Raw genomic sequence first — 19,404 nt, 5'->3', positions numbered from 1 at the left:
GAGGCCTGGCACTCCTTCCCAAAGCCCAGGAAGCTTCTGCCTGACTTAGGGAGGCAGGTGTGATGCTCATGCACACAATATCAGCCCCTGCCTATTATCCTCGCAAGCTGTTTGCTCTGGCCCTATCTGTTTTTATATGAAAAAAATTCACTGCATGCCACTGGTCCAGAACAGCAATATCTTCTTCATTGACAATCACTTGTAGCCAAGTAAGATTGTCTTCCATAAACACAGTTTTAACAGTGAGTCCATTAGTGACTGGGAAGGCCAATTCTGGATCTACAGTGGGGACACAGGTTTCCGGGCAGGAGTTGATCATGGTGAGTGTGCCTTCCCTTTAGCACTTTTCTCCCTTTTGTCCTCAGTTCAAGAGTCTTCAAAACCCATGACACCTTTGGTAAAGGCTGTTCTCCAATTGGAGCACTCGCAGGCCAGTGTTTCCCAGTTGCTGATGTTTAGACTGCATTTTTAAAGATTTACCTTGCAAGAGTCTTTAAACCTCTTTTGTTGACCGCCAGCATTATGCTTACCATTTTTAAGTTTGGAGTAGAGTAGTTGCTTTGGAAGACGATAATCAAGCATCCACACATGACCAGTCCAACGAAGCTGATGTTGAAGAATCATTGCTTCATATAAATATATTATTAATAATAGTATTCCAGTAGCTAAAGGTAAAGGTAAAGGGACCCCTGACAGTTAAGTCCAGTTGTGAACGACTCTGGGGTTGCAGCACTCATCTCGCTTTACTGGCTGAGGGAGCCGGCGTTTGTCCACTCCACAGATAGTTTTTCCACATCATGTGGCCAGCATGACTAAGCCACTTCTGGCGCAACGGAACACTGACACCAGAGCAGTGCATGGAAACGTCATTTACCTTCCTGCCAGAGTGGTACCTATTAATCTACTTGCACTTTTGGCGTGCTTTCGAACTGCTAGATTGGCAGGAGCTGGGACCGAGCAATGGGAGCTCACCCCGTCGTGGGGATTCGAACCACCGACCTTTTGCTCAGCATGCTCAAAGCTCAGTGGTTTAGACCACAGCGCCACCCGTGTCCCTATTCCAGTAGCTAGTGGGCAAATGATGGAGATGTGGGACTGTTGTTTTCATGCTCTGCTTGTGGGTTTACTGGAAGAACCTGGATGCTTAAGTAAGTGGCGCGATCACCCAGCTGGATCTTCTTAGGTTCTTATACTTTTCATGGGTACTTGCAACCTTCTGTTGCCTCATGGTCTCAACACAAATAAATTGAAAATTTGCCAATTCCAGTGCACTTGGTGGCTCTTTCTCTCCTCTGGAGACTGACACAAAAAACTTTCTACATGCAGGTTTATTTTCAAACACACTGTTCATAATTGGGATGCGCTTGAACATTTGGAGGAAGTGATTGACAGACGGCATTGTTTCAGTCTTTCATAAACCTGGCTGGAATGAAGCTAGCAGGCAAAAGAAGCAGCTTTTCTAAGCAAAAGAATGGAAGTGTGTGAAATAGGAGCCGGTACTACCTCCACCCACTCAAAATAGGGTTAACTGAGGCTTTGCAAGTTTTGTCCTTTGCTTTAAATCGTGACTCTTTCCAGAGAAGAAGAAAATTGATTACCAGCACTGGCACTTCACACAATGGAAGAACAGTATATTGTACAAGCCAAGAAGGGTTCAGGTCAAGCTGCCAGAAAGACGCAAAGGAGTCAACAAGAGGCACAGACTGCTAAATTAAGGAAAGGCACTTTCTCCTTGGAGGGTGGTGAAAATGGGAGGATCAGCCAAGCCCTGAAATATGAAGACGTAAGAATTGCCAAATAAAATACAGGAATTGGTTGTTAATACACCTGCTTGGGCCACATCATGTCTCCGTACCCATCTGCAGAATATTACTTGTTCGGGGAATAAGTTCTTCAGGAACACAAATGACCTGCGGGGCAGTGGCTTTATCTCAAATGTGTTTAGGGAACCTTTTTTTTTTTTTTTTTTTTTTTTTTTTACTGTGACTCAGCCTCTATTGTGCCAGCAGACAGGCTCCTGGTAGTTCCACATTTCAGAACATTTTCAAAATTTAAAAGGTGCACGGCGTGAGTACCTTCAGGTTGTTTCATCCCGGTAGTGGTCTCCTTGTTAGGTGCTTGGGTAGCAACAGAGAGATCATAGGGTGTTTTTTAAAATTATTATTTAAGAAACGGAGTATGATTAAAGAAGAATAGCAAAATGGCACATGGAAAAGCATGCATGATAAAAACAAAACCTTTTTTTTTAAAAAAAGACATAGAAACTCTTATCACAGAAAATTGATAGGAAAAGTATGTCTGTTTAAAGCTGTTTCATACACTGGGCAAACTTGAATGTTGTTGTTGTTTAGTCGTTTAGTCATGTCTGACTCTTCGTGACCCCATGGACCAGAGCACGCCAGGCACTCCTGTCTTCTACTGCCTCCTGCAGTTTGGTAAAACTCATGCTGGTCAAACTCATGCTAATATTATCAGCTGTACTTATAAGTAGTGGAGATGCAGACTGGGATAAAGAACAGAATAGCTAAGATTAATATTTTGTTGGGAGCCGCACAGAGTGGCTGGGAAAACCCAGTGAGATGGCAGCATATAAAAATCTTCTTCTTTCTTTCTTCTTTCTTCTTCTTCTTCTTCTTCTTCTTCTTCTTCTTCTTCTTCTTCTCTTTCTTCTTCAACCTACACTTATTGTGTGACCTTGGACATAGTTACTAGTCCATAGTTACTAGTACTTAATGTTTTTCTCCCCATCTGTAAAGAAGGAGAAAGTGGCCTATCTTTCAGAGGAGGGAGTAAGAATGTTCAGGAGTGAAGACAGCAAGTACAGGGCATAATGACTGCGATCCAAGTCACCTTTACTCCAGGTATGAATAAGGGTTGGAATGGGTGGAGTGTCACTCCGCTGCTGAACTCCCTATTCTGTCTGCTGAGTGTAAAGGCAGACAGAAGTCCCACCAGAAGAATGTACATGGGTAGCAGACCACAGAAACAACCCCCGCCCAAAAAATGAGGCACTCTGGGGGCATGGAGTGGTTGAGCCGTCCCAGGATCTGCTGGATCTCAAGCCAGCCCCACTGCCATCAAATGATGGCATTGGGCACAATCCAGGCCCAACCACTGTGCCAGTTCTGGGCTGGGGAAGAAATCTGCCTGCCACCCGCTGCCTTCTTTCGGTCAGGTGGTACCCAGTGCTGAAAATTTCTTGTCACCTTACCCCCCATATTGTTTTTTTTGTTTGTTTTTGTTTTGGTTTGGGGTTTTTTTTTGCCTGCAAAAATCGTTTTTCATTATTTCGTATTTTCTTACAAAGGAATGGGCCTCTGATAACAAGGAGGCAACTGTGGACAGATACTTAAATCTACAGGGTGGATTGTGTTTTGGCTCCAGTGAATTGAAATTTCAGCCTTCACAACATATGAAAACGGCCAAGTGAACAGTTATTTTCGTGGAGGAGGGTCAAGATATTAACTGATAGGCATGGAATTTCAGATATAGCTATATAATCCCTAGTGTAGTAAGATAAGACCTTTGGAGCAGGCATTTTTTTAAAAAGTTTTTTTATGAACCGCCCTAGCAGGGCAGTAATTGTTCCTTTTTGACACCCCCCTTCATGATGGAACCCGGGGCGGACCCCTGCCCCCCTTCCTACACCCCTGAATGACAACCAAAATCAATGAAATCAGCAAGCAGCAGCAAAAGTGGAGGCTTAACAAGCTTAGGGATCTGCATCAAGCCTAATAGTGTTGAGAATGCCCCCATAGTCAGTGGAGCTTATGGAACTATATATAACCTACAGCATTTTTCTTTTCTTTTCAGGACAGCTGACAGGCCTTTAAAGAGAAAAAACAATAGTTTCAAATGGCCTCCAGTGTCATGTTATTAGCACGCTTTTCTATGTCTTCTCTCTGTGGTTTTTTTTTTTTATAATAATAATAATCTTGTTACGGCAAATATGTAAAAGAAATCTGCTTGGAGCATGCATTTAGATAATGAATCTTGCTGCTGCTTCTGCAACAAACATGAATCTTTGCGTCTCCCAGCCCCCAACTACAAATATAGCGTATGGGGGACATTTGCACTCTCGTTTTGCCACAGTATGCCTCTCAGTGGAAATATCGGAATTAAAATAAAAATTACAAATAATAATAAAAAGTTTACAGCTGAGATGCTCACAACCCGTATCTAATAGTCTGCCTTGGGAATAATTACTGGAAATGGGTATCCAAGAACAATAATTGTCTTCCACTGTGAATTAGGGATGCCACACTTGGAATGTATTGGAGGAGAACAACAGCCCAGGCGGAAGGCTGCATCAGCTTGATTTGTGGAAGTATTGTTGCCGGACGCTTCAAACATAAATTGACTGCATGGTAGCGATAACACACATTCAAGTTGCCATAAGGAAACAAAAGGATGGGAATATAAATGGGGAAAAGGCAGATTTTATTTTCAGTCTTGTGTCCAATTCAGAGTTGTACGGAGAAGGGGGTTAATCCAGAGCTTAGTTATATTTTTTTCTGCGCAAATATAGAGGGCGGGCTGGAAATGTCCAGCCGCCCTCTCACCTAGGAAGGACATGGTAAAAGGGAGCAGTGCAAGGCTATCTGAGGGATGGGATGGGCTAGACCTCAGCTCCAGTTCTGCAAATACAAATCAACAGGAGTGCCAACTTGGCCAAACGACTATGGGTGCCATGCAGCGTGTATGGCGCTAACACCAAAATTTGTGGGTGCCTGGCCCCTTCATGGGGAATTTTGTGGGTGCTCAGGGACCCAGGACCCCATGGAGTTAGCAGCCATGCAGACCCTCCAAGTGTCACTATTTTCCAGGGACATTCCTGGATTTACAGTTTCTGATTTGATCCAGGAATGTCCCGCTTTTCCTTAGGGCAGGGGTCAGCAACCTTTTTCAGCCGTGGGCTGGTCCACCGTCCCTCAGATCATGTGGTGGGCCAGACTATTTTTTTGTGTCGTGGGGGGAATGAACGAATTCTTACGCCCCACAAATAACCCAGAGATGCATTTTAAATAAAAGGACACGTTCTACTCATGTAAAAACACACTGATTCCCGGACTGTCCCTGGGCTGGATTTAGAAGGTGTTTGGGCCACATCTGGCCCCCGGGCCTTAGGTTGCCTACCCCTGCCTTAAAGGTAAAGGTAAAGGGACCCCTGACCATTAAGTCCAGTCATGGACGACTCTGGGGTTGTGGCACTCATCTCGCATTACTGGCTGAGGGAGCCGGCGTACAGCTTCCGGATTATGTGGCCAGCATGACTAAGTCGCTTCTGGAGGACCAGAGCAGCACATGGAAACGCCACTTACCTTCCCGCCAGAGCAGTACCTATTTATCTACTTGCAATCAAAAAGACTCAATAAAGTATATCTATGCATGTAGAGAATCTTTTCCTGAACATCAGCAAATTGACCCCATTTATGATTAAGGAACAGGGCTTTCTTTTAGATTCGATGTGAGCTTAGGCCTGTGTTAAGTTGTGGGTGAACATATCAGACGATACAGTGATTCTTCAAACAGCTCTTGTTTATCCACAGGCCGGAACAGAACTGAACTGAAAGGTTCAGCCACCCTGCTTATATAGAGCACCACTACAAAGCAACAGTAACCACTTTCTGTAACTATCCAATCACTGAACGTCACTTTCAATCCCTTATTTGCATATGCGGACCTGAGTGAAAACTATCTACAGTATCCCCCTGCTGGCCCAGGGTGAGAACTTCAGTACATAACAGCCTGAGCTGTTAAAAAAAAGAAACTGAGCATAGCTGTCACCGTATCGGTTCAGCATTTGGGGAACTGAGTTTCCCCCCACCAAAAAAAAACAAAAACAAAACAAAACTATCGGGAAAGAATCCTTTGAAAGCCCATGGTAGTATTCTAGCATTATCACTAAACTCAGTACCTGCCTACTCACTCTCTTAACACAGAAGTGACCTGGGGCGGTCACTTCCAAAGACTGCCAATATGCAAGGTCATAGAGCTTCTAGCCAACTGATAAGCAGAATAGAAGGACTGTTGCTACTTTCTATGGCTGTCTTCATTGATTGCTGTATTTACGGAAAGTTTGGCTAGATAAGCATGTTGTATCTGCAGGATACAGAACATCTATGTGTCTCGTATCTGATAGCGAGTGTAGCGTTTAAGCTCACCCCTGTCATCTTCTTGATTAATGATCGCCTTGATGCCTTAGATTTGACACCATATTAAGAGAGGATTACACACGGAAGATAAAAGTGCTCTGCAGTGTGAAATGATTAGTGTTTCCAATGTCTTTTTTTAAGAAAAAAATAATAATCAAAAATCAAATGCCTGTATCTTATCAGAACATACCGCAGCCCACAAAAATGAACCAGGTTTCAGAGATCAAGTGCTTTTGAAGATTTGCATTAATTCATACCTTTGGGAAAAAATGACCTAATCCAACCATATAAATTCTAGATAAATTTAGATTCCTAATCAATTGCTCTGAAGACCCAACTAGAAACTTGCAATTGCTTAATAGAGCATATTCAAAAGTTTGTTTACATGACCTCAGACCCATTGATCAGCTAGATTGGCTTAAGATTGGCTCCTGCAGTTGAAGCATGATCCTATGTGTGAGAAGTAAACCAAAGGAAGCTGATTCTCTCCTGCTTTTTAGGAAGCCTCAACACTTTCTGTACTTGCAGGGTTCCTCACTCCCCTGATAACCTTCGGGCCCAATTGCTTCCAAAGCATTTCTAAGATGCTGCTCAACACATCTTTTCCTAACCGTTTTTCATGTCATGGCTGTCAGCTGATTAATCAGCTACTCTTTTTTATTTATCAGATGCATTCCTCCAACTTCTCTTAATAGGCTTTTAAGGCTTAACCCTTTAACATATCTGATTACTGCATTTTATTCTACAAAAAACAAACAAACCTCAGGATAAGTCCCATTTTTAGGGTAGAGAAGTAATAACCTGTGAATTCATAAAAGGTAACACACTTTGTTTGAAATAATGGTCCTCTTTCATATTTTCATTTAAAAAAAATAACATAGAATACTACTGAAAACATTTTAGCATCATGTTGGGCGGGGCAGGGATAGGCCCCTCAAAATAAATAAAATGTTTTTATTGCGGACCTCGTGTCATTAGTAATTCATCAAGTGAAAGTTTCTTGCATTACTAGTGGCACGAGGTCCGCAATAAAAACATACATTTTTTGAAAGATGCACCACTGGAGCTTGCCTATTCCAGAGGCAGTTGTTTTGGTGCCAGCAGTTCTAATAAAATAGGAGGTCCTTCCAAATTGGTCTAAGGGATTGCAGCTAGATTCCTCTGCACTTTGGGGCAGGTAGGCACCATTTTTTTCCTGTGCACCAACCATCCACCATCTTGATTTATTCTCCTGACACTATTCTCCTGCCCATGGCAATTGGGGAGACCCAACGCTCCCTTTGGAGGTCTGTCTCTTGCCCTATATTCTCTCTTTGTATCTGCAGTAGCATCAGCACCATACCCTCTTTCCAATGAAAATAGAGATGTCCTGTTCCGTAGTAGTAGTAGTAGTAGTAGTAGTAGTAGTAGTAGTAATATTGTTATTTATACCACACCCAACTGATTGGGTTACCCCAGCCAATCTTAGATAACTTAGTATATAAAATATAAGAAAACATTAAACATTAAAAAAAACTTCTCTATACAGGGCTGCCTTCAGATGTCTTCTAAAGGTTGTATAGTTACTTATCTCCTTTGTTTGGGGGTTGCATAACCATACCCTCCAGCATTTCTCTGATGAAAATAGGAACGTCCTAAGAAAAACTGGGGATGTGGGTGGCGCTGTGGGTTAAACAACAGAGCCTAGGACTTGCCGATCAGAAGGTCGGCAGTTCAAATCCCCACAACGGGGTGAGCTCCCGTTGTTTGGTCCCTGCTCCTGCCAACCTAGCAGTTCGAAAGCACATCAAAGTGCAAGTAGATAAATAGGTACTGCTCCGGTGGGAAGGTAAATGGCATTTCCGTGTGCTGCTCTGGATTGCCAGAAGCGGCTTAGTCATGCTGGCCACATGATCCGGAACATGATGTGTGATTTATTGGCTCCCTCGGCCAATAAAGCGAGATGAGCACCGCAACCCCAGAGTCGGCCACGACTGGACCTAATGGTCAGGGGTCCTTTTAAGAAAAAGTGGGACATTCTGGGATCAAATCAGAAACCAAGACGGCTTCTGAAAATCCAGGACTGCCCCTGGAAAACAGGGACAATTGAAGGGTCTGCAACACTCTGCCCAAGTTGGGATGTTGTTCTGGACATCCTGGGTTGCAAACAGGGCTCTGGTTTGCATCTCTATCCTTAACCTGCCTGTTCTTCGAATCCATCAGCAGCCTTACATTTTATTTAGCCGAGATAAAATTTCAAGTCATGATTCCTTCACCACACCTCAATTGAAAGGCAATACCCATGAGACTAAGGGCATATTTTTTACTAATGTCTTCACATCCCTAGGAATATGGTAGGAAGCTGAATGCCTGATAAATAAATGATATGTGCAGAACAGAGCACTCCTTGTACCAAGCAAGAAAACACTGCATATCATTAAACATTAAGTGTAACTCCATGTTATCTTATTCTTTCAGCTGAGGATGACAAAAGATTGACATGCCCTTAAAGCAAAACAGATAGTGCTAGGTCGCCCAAGAAATTAAGGGCATTACACTAGACAGCTGTATTGCTCCCCAGCCCCAGCTATCTTTTAAGCTCTTTTTTTATAACGGATAGGTTGTCCGAGTATCTTAGTAGAAAAGGCTAGGATAGGGGAAGTAGTTTCTGGCTGTTAGACAGATATTCCTAGGTTATATTTCCATGAGAATAAAGAGGCTCTGCTGCAATGCTTGCTAGATCATTAATAACTCTAGTTTTGACAGGAAAAAACACACAGATGCAGCAAATATATACATTCCAACTTTCTGTATTTATGAAAGACAAACCCTATTTTTTTGGTACCTGTCCAAAGTAAATCACTGTCCCCAGTTTACCTTCTGGGGAGACTCTGAGGATGTCTTTTAAAAAACAACAACAGGGTGCCCACATTTATTTATATTTATTCATTCAATTTCTATCCTGCCCTTCCTTCTCAAAGGAGCCCAAGGTGGAAAACACACCAATATTTTGTTTGGAAAATTATAGAAACTGTTAAAAGCATTCTAAAAACAGTTATCTCACAGTTGCCATGGAAAATGTCTTTCAGCCACCAAATGTCTAAATAAAGAGGAACGATTTAAAATTTCTCCTGAGAGTCAATGAGGGAGGTAGGCATACCTTACCAGGATGGCAAGTGGACTTCACAAATGGAGAACCATCACTAAAAAGGCCCTGTCACAGGTCAATGGTAATCCAGATGGTTCCTGGTGACAGCACTACCAAGGTCTCACCTGCCAATAGTAGGGTCTGATATAGTTGTTCTTTAAGGTACTTGGCCCCAAACTGTTTATGGCTTCATAAACTGAAATGTGCCTTTCATTCTTGATAAATAAAATAATTACCTTGCACCACTTCCTTGCTCACAGAAACATTGCAAATAACGCTCCCAATATTGCTAAGCTTGCCAAAAGAAGTAAAACCCATTCCATAAAAGCATCTGTATAGAGTAGGTAGAGTTTTCTTAATACTACAATTTTCATAGGAAAAAAACCACAATAATCCATACATATAAATGATCTAGGGTCCTTTATAACATTGTCACCTCCGTGTATTACAAGAATAAGAATACAATTACTTTCTCATCTGATCAAGCCTTGAAATTTCAACAATAAAGAGCTTGTCCATTCTGAATTTTAAAAGATAAATTTGTTAACCATCAAATGCTTTCAGCTGCAAAATAAAATGTTCATGCAACTTTCACACCCAATTCTAAACTGCTAAGAATTTCACCGAATTGTCTGAAGACACAGTAATAACCTTAATCTTGTTACATCCTTTGTACATAGCAGTGCCAGTAAAGGTAGTCTTGGGACTCAGCTATTTTAGTAAAGAAAAAGTGTCGCTGTGGGTAAAAGCCTCAGCGCCTAGGGCTTGCCGATCGAAAGGTCGGCGGTTCGAATCCCCGCGGCGGGGTGCGCTCCCGTTGCTCGGTCCCAGCGCCTGCCAACCTAGCAGTTCGAAAGCACCCTCGGGTGCAAGTAGATAAATAGGGACCGCTTACTGGCGGGAAGGTAAACGGCGTTTCCGTGTGCAGCTCTGGCTCGCCAGAGCAGCGATGTCACACTGGCCACGTGACCCGGAAGTGTCTTCGGACAGCGCTGGCCCCTGGCCTCTTGAGTGAGATGGGCGCACAACCCCAGAGTCTGTCAAGACTGGCCCGTACGGGCAGGGGTACCTTTACCTTTACCTTTACCTTAACAATGTGGCACCAGATGGTGCTGTGGAGCCACATCTTCATCAATGTGATTTCCCATATTAAAGTTTATGTTTTCCTGAAACACGTTTTTGATGTGTCTAGATCCAGCCTTTATGGTATCATTCCAATCCATAGCTGTCAACTTACAGATTTGAAAATAAGGGACCAGCGGCCTCAAAAATAAGGGATCAGCAGCCAAAATAAGGGATTTTCCCAGCACAGGTATGTTCAACCTCTGAGCCCCTCCAAGGCAAAGGCAGAAAGCCCAGCCAGCAGCCAAATGAAGCCTCAAGCGGTGGTTCCCACAGCGCAGCAACCCGGCAAAGGGGATGCAGCAAGGAAAACCACCATCGTCTCTCCACTGGGAAGTGCTGAGCAAAGGCGAGTCCCCAGGCAATGCGGCCGATTTGATCTGCACAAGGCATGCAAGCTCCACCCCTCAGTCGTTCTTAGACTCCTTATTGGGTGAGCAACGCAGCCAAGCAACACAGTTGGAGCCTCCCTCCTCCCTGGCTGGCAGGGAGGGAGGGAGAGGAGCTGCTTCCTTTGAAACCCGGGAAATTTAAGGGACATCATCAATAAGGGACAGCAGCAGGACACAGCGCTGGGATAAGGGACTTTCCCGCCAAATAAGGGACGGTTGACAGCTATGTTCCAATCAAGTTGCATGTTTCCTCCCAAGAAGTACAGAGGTGATCTTTAACATGCTGGTGTTCATTGTTCGCTGAAGTAGACGCTACAAATTATAGCAGATTAGCGTATCAATACATGGAGGTTAACCTTCCTGGTGATTTGGTTGGCTGCATGTGTTACGATTAAACTGCAACAGGTGAGGGAGACGAATTATCCTTGGTGTAACTGAACATGTTCCCACTTTGACTGCAATGAAGCTGGGTAGCAAGAGGAGGAATAAATTTCACTGTTCTTGATATATAGTGAAGGATATAGCTGGTTTTCAACCTTGACTACGTGTTAAAGTTCAAAGAATAAGAGACACTCAGGCAGAGGATCATAATTTGATATTTATTACACAATAATATATTGTGGAGGTCCTTAAAAAGCATTAGATGTGTTCCCCAGGCTATTTATTTTTCTTATACCTGATTACAACTGGACAATATGAGATACCTAACAAAAGCAAATTATAGTCTGGATAAATATTTTAAAATAAAACTCTGCAAAACAGGAGCAGATGAAGTAAAAATTGTCAATGCAGAACTCCAGGGTTTCTGTTTTATCATCACCTTGCCCTACCCTGTATGTTTCTCTTTGTACCAACAACACACCTGCCTTTAGCTTTGCTCTCTCCCTGCATATGTTACCTCACTAAGCATTTATGGCTTTATGGTTGCTGATGCTTGAAGCAGTATTTTTTAAAGATGTCTTCTGTTTCTACATTCAGACCCACAAACACGTTGAAGGCTCATCGTAAATTGCATTGAGGGAGGAATGTGGTCTTTGAGTTGAACAAGTTTCCCTACCTTTATGCTCCGGGGCAGGGAAACTTGTTCAACTCAAAAGACCACATTCCTTTGTGGGGAACTTAACAGGGGATGCGTGCCAGAGGTAGATGGGGTCAGAGGCAAAGGGAGACTCTCCTGGAGTCTACCTTACGTATCTATAGGCACCATTCCTATTCTCCAAGGCTGTTGGTGAATTATCAATCTATGGCCTTTTAACTTTTTGTTACTATGCTATGCATTCTTGTGTTTTTATATTATAAAACATATTGTGATCCTAATTATTACTATTACTTTTATTAAGGCTGGCAACACCAACCTTGCCATGTTGAAATCCACTGAAGACAACCGCAGTGCCTAGACACTGACAGGCAGGTTGTGCATCCATAGCAATAATAATAATAATAATAATAATTTATTATTTGCACCCCACCCATCTGGCTGGGTTTCCCCAGCCATTTTGGCGGCTTCCACAAAGACCAAAAATACACTAAGATGCCACACATTAAAAACTTCCCTGAACAGGGCTGCCTTAAGATGTCTTCTGAATGTCAGGTAGTTGTTTATCTCTTTGACATCTGATGGGAGGGCGTTCCACAGGGTGGGCGCCACTACTGAGAAGCCCCTCTGCCTGGTTCCCTGTAGCTTTGCTTCTCGCAATGAGGGAACTACCAGAAGGCCCTCAGAGCTGGACCTCAGCGTCCGGGCAGAACGATGGGGGTGGAGGAAGAATCATATGACCAGAGGAGGAATGACCGCTGGGAGGAGTGCACAAAGAAGAAACCCCATGACGCATCTACAGCAAACCAACTGGACACCTTCATCTGGCCCAGCTGAAACAAAACATGTCTCTCCTGTATCAGTCTCTACAACCACAGCAGGCACTGTAACCTCCCAACAGTTTGACTTCACCTCGAAAAGTGCATTTCTCTATTGCCGCTGGAGACAGATGGATGCCAACCACTTAGGGAGGAGCAATGGATGCAACTCTGTACAACTGGCTGCACTCCAGCCACTCCATAGTCTGAGGTTTCTACACTAACACACCTCCATCCTTCTCCCAGACAACAAAGGGGCACTATCACAGTTCAAAGTTACATTCCAGCAAGGCGAAAGTGCTCTGCAGAGGAAAACCAGTAAGGGATATGATCTGGGGAGAGTAAATAGCCTAAGGGAGGGAGGCCATAGGTTGGTGGCCTTCATGCATTTTGCAGTTTGATTGGGGTGGGGGAATATTAAAAAATAAATAAAATGAAAGGGGAGGTGACAAGCACTTCCTTCACCCATGGTGCAGTTGGGCAGAAAGAGAATTTATTATTTGTGCTTTGTGAGAGGCGATGTGCACTATGGCAGAGAAAGGAAGAGATGTGTGTGGCTTTATGTGTGAGTGAGAGAGATACCCCAATTCACATCATTTTAGGAATTAAACACCATATGCCATTCTTTACCCTAAGGAGTGCCATTTTGGATTTTAGAAGAGGCAAGGCCAGCTATGTCGGCGGGCGAACAGGAAGGCAAAATTAATTTAAGGTTAAAACATGAAAAGTAGCACATTTTTAGGATCATTTGTGGCAATTATTTTCTTTGCTCCATAATAACTATAGAAATGTTATCAGCGTACAACAACCTGGCACATTTGGAGAGAAAATGAGGAGGAAAGATTTGTGCTTCTGGCACTATAGATATGTAGTACCCAAGTTCAATTAAATTTAAATGTCTAACAATAGCCATTCAATGTGTAGAACCTAGGCACTGGCCAGAGATAAAGGTGCTCTTTGGGCAAAATCAGGAAGTCTGAAACACAGGGGAGGGGAATTGGTTTCCTCAAATGGCTCCTGTCCTCTTTTTCTTTTATCGTAAAAGGAAACCCTAAAAACCTATTTCTCACTGTTGGTGGCTGTAGAAAGAGGGAAGATAATCGGGGGCGGGGGTATACTATTATATACCAACCAGTCTAGAGAATTACAGGGTTTTTAAAAAGCAAATACTGTGGATAAAACACAGATACTGTCTTACTTTAGACATGGCAATTTTCTGTTCCTAGCCCTTTCTGGCCCCCATTCCATCCACCCCCTCCGCCTATTTGCAAAGAGCCAACTCCTAGGTTTATTTTTCTGGAGAGCACAAACAGCGACTTCGCCACCCTGTGTTTACGCATTTGAGCTCTTTGTGTGAAGAGCCCTCATGTGAAAAACAAAAGGTTAGACAGAGCCTCTCTCTACCTCAATAATTTATTCTGGCAACGATAGCATGATTAATTTTTTGCATTTAAAACACATGCAGTGCTACTACTGCAAATGTTTACATGGTTGCCATGGCAGAGACGGTTCCACAGAGCTCTTCGGGGACCTGTTGGTGACACAGCGACTGGGTTCTGCTCTTGAGCAGTAAACCCAAGTCCTTCTCTGCAGGCGGAAGTGGACACCAGCCCTCTACTCTTCTTAGCATCTTGTGAAAACTTTTCACAAGATGGCAGTCAATTGGTGCAGCTTCCAGGCAGGCTTGAGCATCAGCATAACTCATCTTAGAAATTGGCTACTAGACTGCTGACCACCAAGGCAACAGCTGAGACCTTGGGGCAGTGGCGTAGCGTGGGTTGTCAGCACCCGGGGCAAGGCAAGTAATTTGCGCCCCCTAACCCATGGATTTTGCGCCCCCTAACCCAGATGTTGCGCCCGGTGCAGCCGGCCCCCCTGCACCCCCCACGCTACGCCACTGCCTTGGGGGCTACACAGCCGAGTCCAATTTACACAGTCGAGTCCAATTAGCTTTTTTAAAGTAAATCATTAACGAATGTCAGTTTTTATCCTATCTTTCCTCCAAAGGGCTCAGGGTGGACTGAATCAAGGGTTGCCAACATGCTACCCACAGGTGCCCGTATGCCCGCAAAGCTCTTCCCTGGCACCCATAAGGTCACCTCTCACTGCTGAAGTTTGGCTTGAAAGAAGCATTTTATTGTAGCCATCTGTCAGGGAACTGCCATCGCAGCTAGCAGAGGAGGCGAGACTCAGCAGCAATGCTGGAGAGGGGCCAAGCAGGGAGAGAGGCGGGTCCCCGGCTGGGGAAGATAATCAGCGCTACACCAGGGATAGAGGGGGGCCGATGGGGGAAGCGGAGAGTAGGCTCCAGGACTCTTCGCAAGAGACCAGCAAGGAGAGCACAAGTCCTCCGCTGCCTACGCCCACCCTGCGCAGAAGACTTTCGCGCAGGGAAAGTAGGCGGCGACTTGGTGTCAAAGAGCTTCTTTGCTGGAAGAGGTTCAAGAAACGCCCACTGACGGATTCTGCCAGCGACTGAACAGCCACGGAGTGGAGGGCTGTCCAGAGAGAAATGGCTTAACCAGGCAAACTAGCCCGCAGAGGCGGTAACTTACGCACAAGCAATCCTTAAAGCCATCACACCATCAAAATAGGTTATGGTTTGTGCTTGGTTGTTATTTGAGTGTGGTACCTATGCTTCCCCCCAGTTTGGACCCAGGGGTCCCAAAAGGCTGGCAAACGCTGTCATATATAGTTCAATTTTCCCTCTCACGACAGTCCTTTGAGATAATGCTAAGCCGAGAAATAATGGCTGGTTGGTCTAAGATTTGTGGTTGAGTAGAGATTTGGACACAAGTTTCTTCCCCAACCCAATGAGGCAATAAAGCCAATGAGGCAATAAAAATACTTTCCTCCAATTCCACTTCTGCCTGTGTCCGGCCCAACACTTAGCAAACCCGAAAGGATGCCCTGGCTTTCTGTTCTCCAACCCCACCTAAATTATCCAATCCTTGTTCTTTCCATGTCCCCAGGCCTCTCCCTGGCACATCAAGACATCATGTTCTCTCGTTCCCATGGGTGTGCACCTTGTTGCAAAAGACTGACCCTCTCCCAGACTGAACGTGTGGTGGCATGGAGTGGGGACCCAGCATATCCCCATTTCCTCCTTTCATCAACATGGAGACACAAGTTTGCAGAAAGAAAGCTCTTCAAGGAGAAATGCTTTCCTTTAGAAAGGCAAAAAAGCAAACTCTAATACAGTAAACCACAGCTGTCACAGCCATATTCACCTGATATCATTCCCAGCACCACATGTCAACAAGGGATTGTAGAAAAGGGTCCCCCCCCCCGCCCAAGATCTGAAAATACGGTTGTATTTGTAAAAGTTTTTGGTCACTTTCATTCATCTTTTTCTTTTTTTTCAACCTGTGGATATGACCCTTAGAGTTAAGGGCAACCCGTTTGCTTTCTCAGGAGAGAAGCAGAATATATTTTTGGACATGTTAGCAGGGAACCCCTTTCATGGGGTAGAACTGGTTAGATCTTCTATTACTGTGCAACCTTGATTAGACGATAAAAACCCCCACCCACCTAGGGGTGTAAAGCACAGCAAATTATTTTTAATAAGTGCCACCTAGGTAGTAACAGATGACTCTCAAGGTAAACTTTAATTGTCAATGATCTCTTATATTAACAGCCCCCCAACCTACTACAAGTTTCTAATCTTCTTAGAGCTAGCCTAAATGGAACTTTACCTCTTACTAAATGAAAAGGTATTAGCACACCCCTGTAAACTGAAAAAGAGCAAAACTTATGAATGCCCCATTTTTGCTTTGTTTGTTTGCTTCTTTGTTGCTATAGTTGTGTTTGTTGTGTTGATATAAACTAAAAGCAAAACACTATATATATCTATATCTATATCACCATATCCTGCTATTCATATCACGCCCTATTTGTTTATTACAGGGGTGCAAATTCCATAATTTGCTGAATGCAGAGAAAAATACATTATTTGCCAGGTGGGAGAACTGTTTCTTCTAATGGGCCTGAAAGCAAGTGGGATGCACATATTGCCTGCGGCTTTTCTCACGTAAGGAGAAAGTGCAGTGGCATTTTCAATACTGATTTATTGTTGCATTAATGTTTTGTAGCCTCCTTACATCACATACATGAACCAAATTATGAAGATGGGCAGCACACGCAGAAATGAATTGAGCATGCTGACAGATAAACGAAGCTGACAAGGTGACAGTAACCCTGGCTCTCCAATGTGACAATTCCCAACAGGTATATATCACACATTCATCACCCGAGTTCCTCTCTCAATCTACAGTTGCCTCCTAGCTTTAAGGAGGAAGGGTTGCTGGTGGCAGCTTTTTCCATTGCCTCATCTCTTTCCCCTAGATAAAGAATTGCTGTCGGGATGAGATAAAAGCTGCAAACCACTTCTGCACATATTTTTCAAAACAGGGAAGAAGGGCAAAAGAGAAATTTATTAAGAATAAACTTCCCTTTTACTAACAGTGCTTTTGTGTCTGGTGGTGCTCACAGATGCAGGGTAGCCATTTTGTGCTGGCACCCATCATTGAGATATGAGTACTCGCCATGTAATTCCATGCCAAAAAAGCACCGCTTATTATTATTATTATTATTATTATTATTATTATTATTATTATTATTTTGATAAGTTAAGGCAATAGGTTTACTAGTGGAAAGACGAGGACAGAAAGGCAAAATTACGTACTAAATTTATACTAGGAAGACTTACATTCTGTTGTTGGAATTTTGTTCTGATAAGTTTGATTTATAGATAACATGTCTTGGATGTATGGATGCAATTATGGTTAAGAAAGCATTAAAACAGCACTGCTTACTAAGCACTGCTTATGTCTAGGGGAAAGGGAAAGGTAAAAGTACCCCTGACAATTAAGTCCAGTTGCCAATGACTCTGGGGTTGTGGTGCTCATCTCACTTTACAGGCCGAGGGAGCCGGCGTTTGTCCGCTTCTGCAGACATGTGGCCAGCATGACTGGCGAAACCAGAGCAGTTCACGGAAATGCCGTTTACCTTCCTGCCGGAGCGGTACCTATTTATCTACACTTTGACGTGCTTTCGAACTGCTAGGTTGGCAGGAGCTGGGACCAAACAACGGAAGCTCACCCCATTGTAGGGATTCGAACCGCTGACCTTTCGATCGGCAAGCCCAAGCGGCACAGTGGTTTAACCCACAGCGCCACCCACGTCTAGGGGAAGCCCTGACACAAAAGTATAGAAAAGAATGATAACATCCTGGACACTGAAGGTGCAATCCACACTGCACTGGGGCTTAACACAGTCAAAGCCCTGTCAGTCATGTTGGCAAGGGGGGGGGGCAGGTCAGAGAAAGGCAAAATATGTGTGCCAACCTAGACCTGGTACAAGAACCAGGTACAAGAACCAGGTCCATATTTGAGCATTTGCTTGCAGGCAGATTAGACAATGTTGGCTATTTAATGAACATTCTTTCTGATGGTTTGAGGGTAAGTAAGATGACCTTGAGCCAAATGAAATGTTATCCCACACATTCCAGTACATTTTCTCACCACTTCCTTTATTGCACAAAGTCTGGTGTTTGGGGAAAGCAGGCTTGTTGAGCAAGACTTCTCAATTAAATATAACTGCACAACCTGAACATTGCCAGTAAGTGAATACTACCTGAAAATATTGAGTCTCTAAGAATCCTAGATCACAATCTCATTCTGGCTGCACCAGGAAGCAGTGGCGTAGCGTGGGGGGTGCAGGGGGGGCCAGCCACACCGGGCGCAACATCTGGGGGGGCGCTCGCACTCGCAGCTCTCTGCCCCTACCTGGCTCACTCACTCACTCTCATTGCAGTGCTGGCTGTGCGAATCCGATCCGAGCCGCCGCCCACTGTGGAGGGGGTGGGTGCCAGGCGTGCGGTGCGGAGAGAGAGCGAGGGACTATCTGGGGGAGGGACAGTGCAGCGGCTGCCCAACGCAGCGCTGAGCGCGGGAGAGAACCACACCAGACCAGACCAGGCAGCAGCAAGAAGAAGCTGGCAGCGGCGGCAGGTTAGGGGGCGCAGATTACTTGCCTTGCCCCGGGTGCTGACAACCCACGCTACGCCACTGCCAGGAAGTGCTGACCCTAACATGGTATGCACACAGTAATTATGTCCTTATGTTTTATTTCCCAAACACCAAAAAGGTAGGCACTAAACACAGATGAGGGTTTCGAACTTCAGCTGCTGAGTCCAGCATCAAATAGAAACCGCGGCAAGATGTCCAAAAAGGGAGAGGTAAGTTCTCCAGGGTAAGATGCTAAATCAGAGCAACAAATTATGAGAGCAAAACTAACGTTAACCAACTAATAATAATAATAATAGACACAGGAGGCCATTTTCACTAACACTGTGGCATTGTGGGGAAGAGAGCATGTTTAGTTTGGTCTTAAGGAGGCTGACATAAGTGCCCACATTAGTTATCTTTTTTTCTGTGAGTGGAGTATGCCCTGTAAGTTTATGAGTATCTTACCTCTCCCTATACATTGTGGTATAGATTGAATGTTGATTATTTCCTCAGTCCTAGCTGGACAGGCCATCTTTTTTTTCTCCTTTAAGGAAGTGGGGGTTTGGCGGAAGAAAATTGGAAAGTGCAGGCGTAGAGATGCCTTTGACTTCCGTGGGCATCTAAGAAGGTGCAGGCAGTGTGTGGGTTGGGGGGGGGGGAGCAAGGGAAGGACCTGTCTCCTTGTAGAACTGGAGTTAGAGGGCAGGTAGAAAGGATTTTGTTTGTTAATTGCAGTGCTTTTTTCT

This window comes from Podarcis gaigeae, assembly GCF_964106915.1.
Source record: "Podarcis gaigeae genome assembly, chromosome: 4".
Classification (NCBI taxonomy): domain Eukaryota; kingdom Metazoa; phylum Chordata; class Lepidosauria; order Squamata; family Lacertidae; genus Podarcis; species Podarcis gaigeae.
This window is presented reverse-complemented; position numbering follows the sequence as displayed.